This window comes from Pleurodeles waltl, chromosome 12 (genome assembly GCF_031143425.1).
Source record: "Pleurodeles waltl isolate 20211129_DDA chromosome 12, aPleWal1.hap1.20221129, whole genome shotgun sequence".
NCBI lineage: Eukaryota > Metazoa > Chordata > Amphibia > Caudata > Salamandridae > Pleurodeles > Pleurodeles waltl.
This window is the reverse complement of record NC_090451.1, coordinates 113,002,871-113,011,896: the sequence shown is the minus strand read 5'-3', so window position 1 is coordinate 113,011,896 and position 9,026 is coordinate 113,002,871. Positions and strand designations below refer to the sequence as shown.

Genomic DNA, 9,026 nt, shown 5'->3' with positions numbered 1-9,026 from the left:
TTTGACTAGCAGGATCCCTTTCAACATTGAAAGCTACTCCGCGTCAGTACAGGAGCCTCGGCGCTGCAGGTACAGGAGACACAGACATCCATCCCTCTTGCTGACCGGGTCCCGTGAAACCAAACTGTAGCTCATACTTTTCACATCAGGACCGCCACAAACGTAAAAGTGCAGAAAGGTGAAATAAATAATAACATTGTTAACGCGTTCTTCAAAGACATTTAATTTCACAGTTGAAATTAGGTTCAAGCTCTTAACTCATGTAAATATTAAGAAGTGAGAATAAAAATGCTGCCCCACTGCCGTGACTCGGATTCGAACCAAGGTTGCTGCGGCCACAACGCAGAGTACTAACCACTATACGATCACGGCGAGCTACTTGGGCTCTGAAAATAATACCCTGGTGTGGCTCTGATAGGCTTAAAAAAGGTCAAAGTATCCGTGGAGTGGATAGATTTAGCGTTTGTTTAAAACCCATCTTTTCAAGTTAGATCAGGGTCTTTTCTTTGAGTAGCAGATCACAGCAAATATTTACCTCTCTGCTTCCAGTGACAAGACTCCCCATAAACCAAGAAGCCCAGACTTCTTAACAAGATCCACCACTCTGCCCTGCAAGTCTCAAGTGTTCTATGAGTGCTGGGGTCGGGGAAGTGAACACTGCAAAAACTTAATCCACGGCCGACCAAACTCCTCCAGGCCAGGAGGGGCTCGGAACAGGCCCCCACATATTGTTGTTTTTTTCTTTTCTGGGTGTCTCTTCAGACACATTCAGCTGCTTGGTGCATACTGCTTTAGAGTTGCATTGTGTGGAATGAAGTGGCGTAAACTTGACTAGCAAACAATGGAGTGGTGATGAATGGAGGGTCATAGAAGGGAGTAGATTGAAGTGCAAAGAGTAGAGTGACGTAATGTGTCATAGAATACAGTGGAATATAATGAAGTGGTGTGCCTTGGCATGGCGTTGAATAGCATTGTGAGGAATGGAGTGGCATAGAGCAGAGTGGGGTAGAGAGGAGTGAGGTTGCATTGAATGGCATAGAGTAGCATAGAGTAAAGTAGTGTGGTGTAGAGTGGCATAGTGTGGTGTAGAGTGAAGTGGCATGGAATGGCACAGAGTCAGAGAACAGTGTGTCATGGAGAGGGTTGGCAAAGAATTAGGAGGAGTGGAGTCGGACTGCATGAAGTAGAGTGTTGTGGAGTTGAGTAGCATACAGTCGCGTTGCATGGAGTGACACTGTGGTGTAGAGAGGAGCAGAGTAAAAAGTGGCATAGAGTAGAAAGGCCTACAGGAGAGTAGTGTAGACTGGCACAGCATAGAGTAGTGTGCAGTAGAGTGGCATAGAGTAGAGCGCATGTAGTGCCATTGAGTGATATTGTGTGAGATGGAGTGGAGTGGAGTACAGTGAAGTGGCATGGAATGAAGTAGTATAGAGTAGAGTGGGAGAGAGTAAAGTGGAGTGGCATAGAGTGAACTAGAGTAGAGCGTAGTGGGATAGAGTGGAGTGGCATGGAGTGGAATGGAGAGGCACAGAGTAGGGTAGAGTGCAAAAGTGTGGAATGGCATGGAGTTGAGTGGAGTGGCATAGAGTAGAGTGGCATTCTGTGGGGTGGATTAGAGTGGCATGGAGTGGCATATACTAGAGTGGAATAGAGCTTAGTGGTGGAGAGTACAGTGGCTTAGAGTGGAGTATAGTAACATGGAGTAGAGTAGCGTAGAGTAGAGAGGGGTGCAACGGAGTAGAGTGGCATAGAGTTGAGTGGTGTACAGTGGCGTAGAGTAGAATGGGATAAAATAAAGTGGCGTACAGTAGACTGGAGTAGAGTAGCATAGAGTGGAGAGGCATAGAGTGGAGAGGAGTAAAGTAGAGTGGAATTGTATAGAGTAGAGTTCAGTTGAGTATTCTAGAGTGATGTAGAGCAGAGTGGCATAGAGTCACATAAAGTGGCATTCTATGAAGTAGGGTGGCGTAGAGAGGAATGAAGGGAAGTGGCTGTGAGAAGGTAGCCTCTTTCTAGCCTTGTTACCCCCACTTTTGGCCTGTTTGTGAGTGTATGTCAGGATGTTTGTCACTGTTTTCACTGTCTCACTGGGATCCTGATAGCCAGGCCTCAGTGCTCATAGTGAAAACACTATGTTTTCAGTATGTTTGTTATGTGTCACTGGGATCCTGCTGGTCAGGACCCCAGTGCTCATAGGTTTGTGGCCTATATGTATGTGTCACTGGGACCCTGTCACACAGGGCCCCAGTGCTCATAGGTGTGCATGTATATGTTCCCTGTGTGGTGCCTAACTGTCTCACTGAGGCTCTGCTAACCAGAACCTCAGTGGTTATGCTCTCTCATTACTTTCAAATTGTCACTAACAGGCTAGTGACCAATTTGACCAATTTACATTGGCTTACTGGAACACCCTTATAATTCCCTAGTATATGGTACTGAGGTACCCAGGGTAATGGGGTTCCAGGAGATCCCTATGGGCTGCAGCATTTCTTTTGCCACCCATAGGGAGCTCTGACAATTCTTACACAGGCCTGCCACTGCAGCCTGAGTGAAATAACGTCCACGTTATTTCACAGCCATTTTACACTGCACTTAAGTAACTTATAAGTCACCTATATGTCTAACCTTTACCTGGTAAAGGTTAGGTGCAAAGTTACTTAGTGTGAGGGCACCCTGGCACTAGCCAAGGTGCCCCCACATTGTTCAGAGCCAATTCCCTGAACTTTGTGAGTGCGGGGACACCATTACAGGCGTGCACTACATATAGGTCACTACCTATATGTAGCTTCACCATGGTAACTCCGAATATGGCCATGTAACATGTCTATGATCATGGAATTTCCCCCTCTATGCCATCCTGGCATAGTTGGCACAATCCCATGATCCCAGTGGTCTGTAGCACAGACCCTGGTACTGCCAAACTGCCCTTCCTGGGGTTTCACTGCAGCTGCTGCTGCTGCCAACCCCTCAGACAGGCATCTGCCCTCCTGGGGTCCAGCCAGGCCTGGCCCAGGATGGCAGAACAAAGAACTTCCTCTGAGAGAGGGTGTGACACCCTCTCCCTTTGGAAAATGGTGTGAAGGCAGGGGAGGAGTAGCCTCCCCCAGCCTCTGGAAATGCTTTGTTGGGCACAGATGTGCCCAATTCTGCATAAGCCAGTCTACACCGGTTCAGGGACCCCTTAGCCCCTGCTCTGGCGCGAAACTGGACAAAGGAAAGGGGAGTGACCACTCCCCTGACCTGCACCTCCCCTGGGAGGTGTCCAGAGCTCCTCCAGTGTGCTCCAGACCTCTGCCATCTTGGAAACAGAGGTGCTGCTGGCACACTGGACTGCTCTGAGTGGCCAGTGCCACCAGGTGACGTCAGAGACTCCTGCTGATAGGCTCCTTCAGGTGTTAGTAGCCTTTCCTCTCTCCTAGGTAGCCAAACCCTCTTTTCTGGCTATTTAGGGTCTCTGTCTCTGGGGAAACTTTAGATAACGAATGCATGAGCTCAGCCGAGTTCCTCTGCATCTCCCTCTTCACCTTCTGATAAGGAAACGACCGCTGACCGCGCTGGAAGCCTGCAAACTTGCAACATAGTAGCAAAGACGACTACTGCAACTCTGTAACGCTGATCCTGCCGCCTTCTCGACTGTTTTCCTGCTTGTGCATGCTGTGGGGGTAGCCTGCCTCCTCTCTGCACCAGAAGCTCCGAAGAAATCTCCCGTGGGTCGACGGAATCTTCCCCCTGCAACCGCAGGCACCAAAAAGCTGCATCACCGGTCCCTTGGGTCTCCTCTCAGCACGACGAGCGAGGTCCCTCGAATCCAGCGACGCTGTCCAAGTGACCCCCACAGTCCAGTGACTCTTCAGCCCAAGATTGGTGGAGGTAAGTCCTTGCCTCACCTCGCTGGGCTGCATCGCTGGGAACCGCGACTTTGCAGCTACTCCGGCCCCTGTGCACTTCCGGCGGAAATCCTTCGTGCACATCCAAGCCTGGGTCCACGGCACTCTAACCTGCATTGCACGACTTTCTAAGTTGGTCTCCGGCGACGTGGGACTCCTTTGTGCAACTTCGGCGAGCACCGTTTCACGCATCCTCGTAGTGCCTGTTTCTGGCACTTCTCCGGGTGCTACCTGCTTCAGTGAGGGCTCTTTGTTTTGCTCGATGTCCCCTCTCTCTGCAGGTCCAATTTGCGACCTCCTGGTCCCTCCTGGGCCCCAGCAGCGTCCAAAAACGCCAAACGCACGATTTGCGTGTAGCAAGGCTTGTTGGCGTCTTTCCGGCGGGAAAACACTTCTGCACGACTCTCCAAGGCAAGCGGAATCCGTCCACCAAAGGAGAAGTCTCTAGCCCTTTTCGGTCTTGCAGAAACCTCAGCTTCTTCTGTCCAGTTGAAGCTTCTTTGCACCCGCAGCTGGCATTTCCTGGGCATCTGCCCATCTCCGACTTGCTTGTGACTTTTGGACTTGGTCCCCTTGTTCCACAGGTACCCTAGATTGGAAATCCACAGTTGTTGCATTGCTGGTTTGTGTCTTTCCTGCATTATTCCTCTAACACGACTACTTTGTCCTTAGGGGAACTTTGGTGCACTTTGCACTCACTTTTCAGGGTCTTGGGGAGGGTTATTTTGCTAACTCTCACTATTGTCTAATAGTCCCAGCGACCCTCTACAAGGTCACATAGGTTTGGGGTCCATTCGTGGTTCGCATTCCACTTTTGGAGTATATGGTTTGTGTTGCCCCTATCCCTATGTTTCCCCATTGCATCCTATTGTAACTATACATTGTTTGCACTGTTTTCTAAGACTATACTGCATATTTTTGCTATTGTGTATATATATCTTGTGTATATTTCCTATCCTCTCACTGAGGGTACACTCTAAGATACTTTGGCATATTGTCATAAAAATAAAGTACCTTTATTTTTAGTATAACTGTGTATTGTGTTTTCTTATGATATTGTGCATATGACACTAAGTGGTACTGTAGTAGCTTCACACGTCTCCTAGTTCAGCCTAAGCTGCTCTGCTAAGCTACCATTATCTATCAGCCTAAGCTGCTAGACACCCTATACACTAATAAGGGATAACTGGGCCTGGTGCAAGGTGCAAGTACCCCTTGGTACTCACTACAAGCCAGTCCAGCCTCCTACATTGGTTGTGCAGTGGTGGGATAAGTGCTTGAGACTACTTACCACTCTTGTCATTGTACTTTTCATAAGAGAAAAATATACAAAACAAGGTCAGTGTATATACACATAGCCAAAAAGTTTTGCATTTCCTCTTTTCACTCTTTTCTAAGTGCTGAAAAGTACTTCTAAACTTTCAAAAAGTTCTTAAAAGTTTAAAAAGTTTTTTCTGTCTTTCCAAAAAGTTCTGAAAACTTTTTTCTCTTTTTCTATCACTTTAACTCTCTCTAAAAAATGTCTGGCACAGGAAAAAATGTTGAACTGTCCAAACTTGCATATGATCACCTTAGCTGGAAAGGAGCAAGGAGTCTCTGCATAGAGAGAGGTTTGAGTGTAGGGAAGAATCCTTCTTTAGAACTGTTAATTAATATGCTTAGAGTACAGGATAAGGCCATAAGTGCCCAATCTGTAGAAAAAGTAGCTAATGGTTCTCAATCTGATCCAGGGACTCCCCCAGGAAAAGGTTCAGGAAAGAAACTTCTCAGCCTGCCCATTACTAGACAGTCTAGCATAGTTGGTACAGAGGTTGAATCACACCATACTAATGGTGTGCTCTCACATTATACTGGTAGCCAAGCTGTTAGGGTGCCCTCTGTAAGGGACAGGTCTCCTTCTGTTCATTCCCATCATACCTCTGTATCTAGAAATGTCCCTCCCACCCACCCTGATGACAGATTGTTAGAAAGGGAGCTCAATAGATTGAGAGTGGAACAAACCAGACTGAAGCTCAAGAAGCAACAGCTGGATTTGGATAGACAGTCTTTAGAAATAGAGAAGGAAAGACAGAAGTTGGGTTTAGATACCCATGGTGGCAGCAGCAGTATTCCCCATAGTCATCCTGCAAAAGAGCATGATTCCAGGAATCTGCACAAGATAGTTCCCCCTTATAAGGAGGGGGATGACATTAACAAGTGGTTTGCTGCACTTGAGAGGGCCTGTGCTGTACAGGATGTCCCTCAAAAGCAGTGGGCTGCTATCCTATGGCTATCATTTACTGGAAAAGGTAGGGATAGGCTCCTTACTGTAAAAGAAAATGATGCTAATAATTTCCAAGTTCTTAAGAATGCACTCCTGGATGGTTATGGCTTAACCACTGAACAGTACAGGATAAAGTTCAGAGAGACCAAAAAGGAGTCTTCACAAGACTGGGTTGATTTCATTGACCATTCAGTGAAGGCCTTGGAGGGGTGGTTACATGGCAGTAAAGTTACTGATTATGAAAGCCTGTATAACACAATCCTGAGAGAGCATATACTTAATAATTGTGTGTCTGATTTGTTGCACCAGTACCTGGTAGACTCTGATCTGACCTCTCCAAAAGAATTGGGAAAGAAGGCAGACAAATGGGTCAGAACAAGCGTGAACAGAAAAGTTCATACAGGGGGTGACAAAGATGGCAATAAGAAGAAAGATGGTGAAAAATCTCAAGATAAGCATGGGGATAAGGGTAAAACCAAAGATCCCACTTCAAATCTTAAACACTCTTCAGAGGGTGGGGATAAAACAAATTCTTCCTCTTCTTCCCAACCTGCACACATTAAAAAGCCTTGGTGCTTTGTGTGTAAAAACAGAGGCCATAGGCCAGGGGATAAGTCCTGTCCAGGTAAACCCCCTGAGCCTACCACCACTAATACATCAAGCTCTAGTGCCCCTAGCAGTAGTGGTACTAGTGGTGGGACTGCTGGCAACAGTCAAGCAAAGGGTGTAGTTGGGTTCACTTATGGGTCCATAGTGGAAACTAATGTAATCAGTCCCAAGACAGTTTCTGTCACACCTAGTGGCATTGGCCTTGCACACTGGCTGCTTGTCCCCTTACAATGGATAAGTACAGGCAGACAGTTTCAATAAATGGTGTTCAGGCCTTGGCCTACAGGGACACAGGTGCCAGTTTCACTTTGGTGACTGAAAACCTAGTGCCTCCTGAACAACACATCATTGGACAACAGTATAAGATTATTGATGTCCATAACTCCACTAAGTTTCTTCCCTTAGCTATAATTCAGTTTAGTTGGGGTGGAGTTACTGGCCCTAAGCAGGTGGTGGTATCACCTAGCTTACCTGTAGACTGTCTCTTAGGTAATGACCTAGAGGCCTCAAGTTGGGCTGATGTAGAGTTTTATGCCCATGCAGCCATGCTGGGCATCCCTGAGGAATTGTTCCCTCTCATTTCAAGTGAAATGAAAAAGCAAAAGAGAGAAGGCCTGAAAACTCAGGATCCCTCTCCATCAACAGGTAAAAAGGGTATCACAGTATCCCCTAACCACCCTACCATTCAGGATACTATTCCTGTGGTGGGAGAAACCTCTCCTGGGGTGGCACCTGTTCCAAGGGAATCATCAGCTGGCATAGCTGGACTCCCTGAGGTAGAAGTACCTCTCTGTGGGATAACTAACATTGGTGACAAAAAGAGCACCATTTTAGTTAACATGGAGCATCCCTCCAACCCTCCCAGAGAAACTTTAGTGCAGAAACCCTGTACTGCCTCACAACACTTAGGACAGCATCCCTGCCCTAGTGTGGAGCTCATAGGACAGCATCCCTGCCCTGCTCCAACTCAAGAGAAACAGCATCCCTGTTCTCTCTTCCAGCCAAATGGACAAAGTTTTTGTCCAGCTATGGCTTTACTGAGACAGCATCCCTGTCTGGCATTTCCATCATTACAAATAGGTTCAGTGGATAATTCCCACTGCTCTAAACTAAAACTTACTGATAGAAACTCTGAAAATACATCTTCACATTGTTGGTTAGCTAAAAAACTTCAAACAGGGTGGTTTACATCCCCACAGGGAAGTAACCATATAGTGGATGATAAAGGGAGTAACCAGTCTATTGCAGAGCTACTCTCTACTTATCACCACTTAGACAATAAAGTCTCAACTGGCCAAGGTTAGCCTTGTTGTCCTTCGTTTGGGGGGGGGTTGTGTGAGAAGGTAGCCTCTTTCTAGCCTTGTTACCCCCACTTTTGGCCTGTTTGTGAGTGTATGTCAGGATGTTTGTCACTGTTTTCACTGTCTCACTGGGATCCTGATAGCCAGGCCTCAGTGCTCATAGTGAAAACACTATGTTTTCAGTATGTTTGTTATGTGTCACTGGGATCCTGCTGGTCAGGACCCCAGTGCTCATAGGTTTGTGGCCTATATGTATGTGTCACTGGGACCCTGTCACACAGGGCCCCAGTGCTCATAGGTGTGCATGTATATGTTCCCTGTGTGGTGCCTAACTGTCTCACTGAGGCTCTGCTAACCAGAACCTCAGTGGTTATGCTCTCTCATTACTTTCAAATTGTCACTAACAGGCTAGTGACCAATTTGACCAATTTACATTGGCTTACTGGAACACCCTTATAATTCCCTAGTATATGGTACTGAGGTACCCAGGGTATTGGGGTTCCAGGAGATCCCTATGGGCTGCAGCATTTCTTTTGCCACCCATAGGGAGCTCTGACAATTCTTACACAGGCCTGCCACTGCAGCCTGAGTGAAATAACGTCCACGTTATTTCACAGCCATTTTACACTGCACTTAAGTAACTTATAAGTCACCTATATGTCTAACCTTTACCTGGTAAAGGTTAGGTGCAAAGTTACTTAGTGTGAGGGCACCCTGGCACTAGCCAAGGTGCCCCCACATTGTTCAGAGCCAATTCCCTGAACTTTGTGAGTGCGGGGACACCATTACAGGCGTGCACTACATATAGGTCACTACCTATATGTAGCTTCACAATGGTAACTCCGAATATGGCCATGTAACATGTCTATGATCATGGAATTGCCCCCTCTATGCCATCCTGGCATAGTTGGCACAATCCCATGATCCCAGTGGTCTGTAGCACAGACCCTGGTACTGCCAAACTGC

The 9,026-nt window shown here is 47.0% G+C and overlaps 1 non-coding gene across 1 annotated transcript; it reads right to left on the bottom strand.

The window, feature by feature from the left end:
* Window positions 1-300: 300 nt before the first annotated feature.
* TRNAH-GUG (transfer RNA histidin (anticodon GUG)) lies at window positions 301-372 on the bottom strand. Its single transcript has one exon. It is a non-coding gene; the product is annotated as a tRNA-His (tRNA).
* Between the last annotated feature and the right edge of the window lie 8,654 nt (window positions 373-9,026).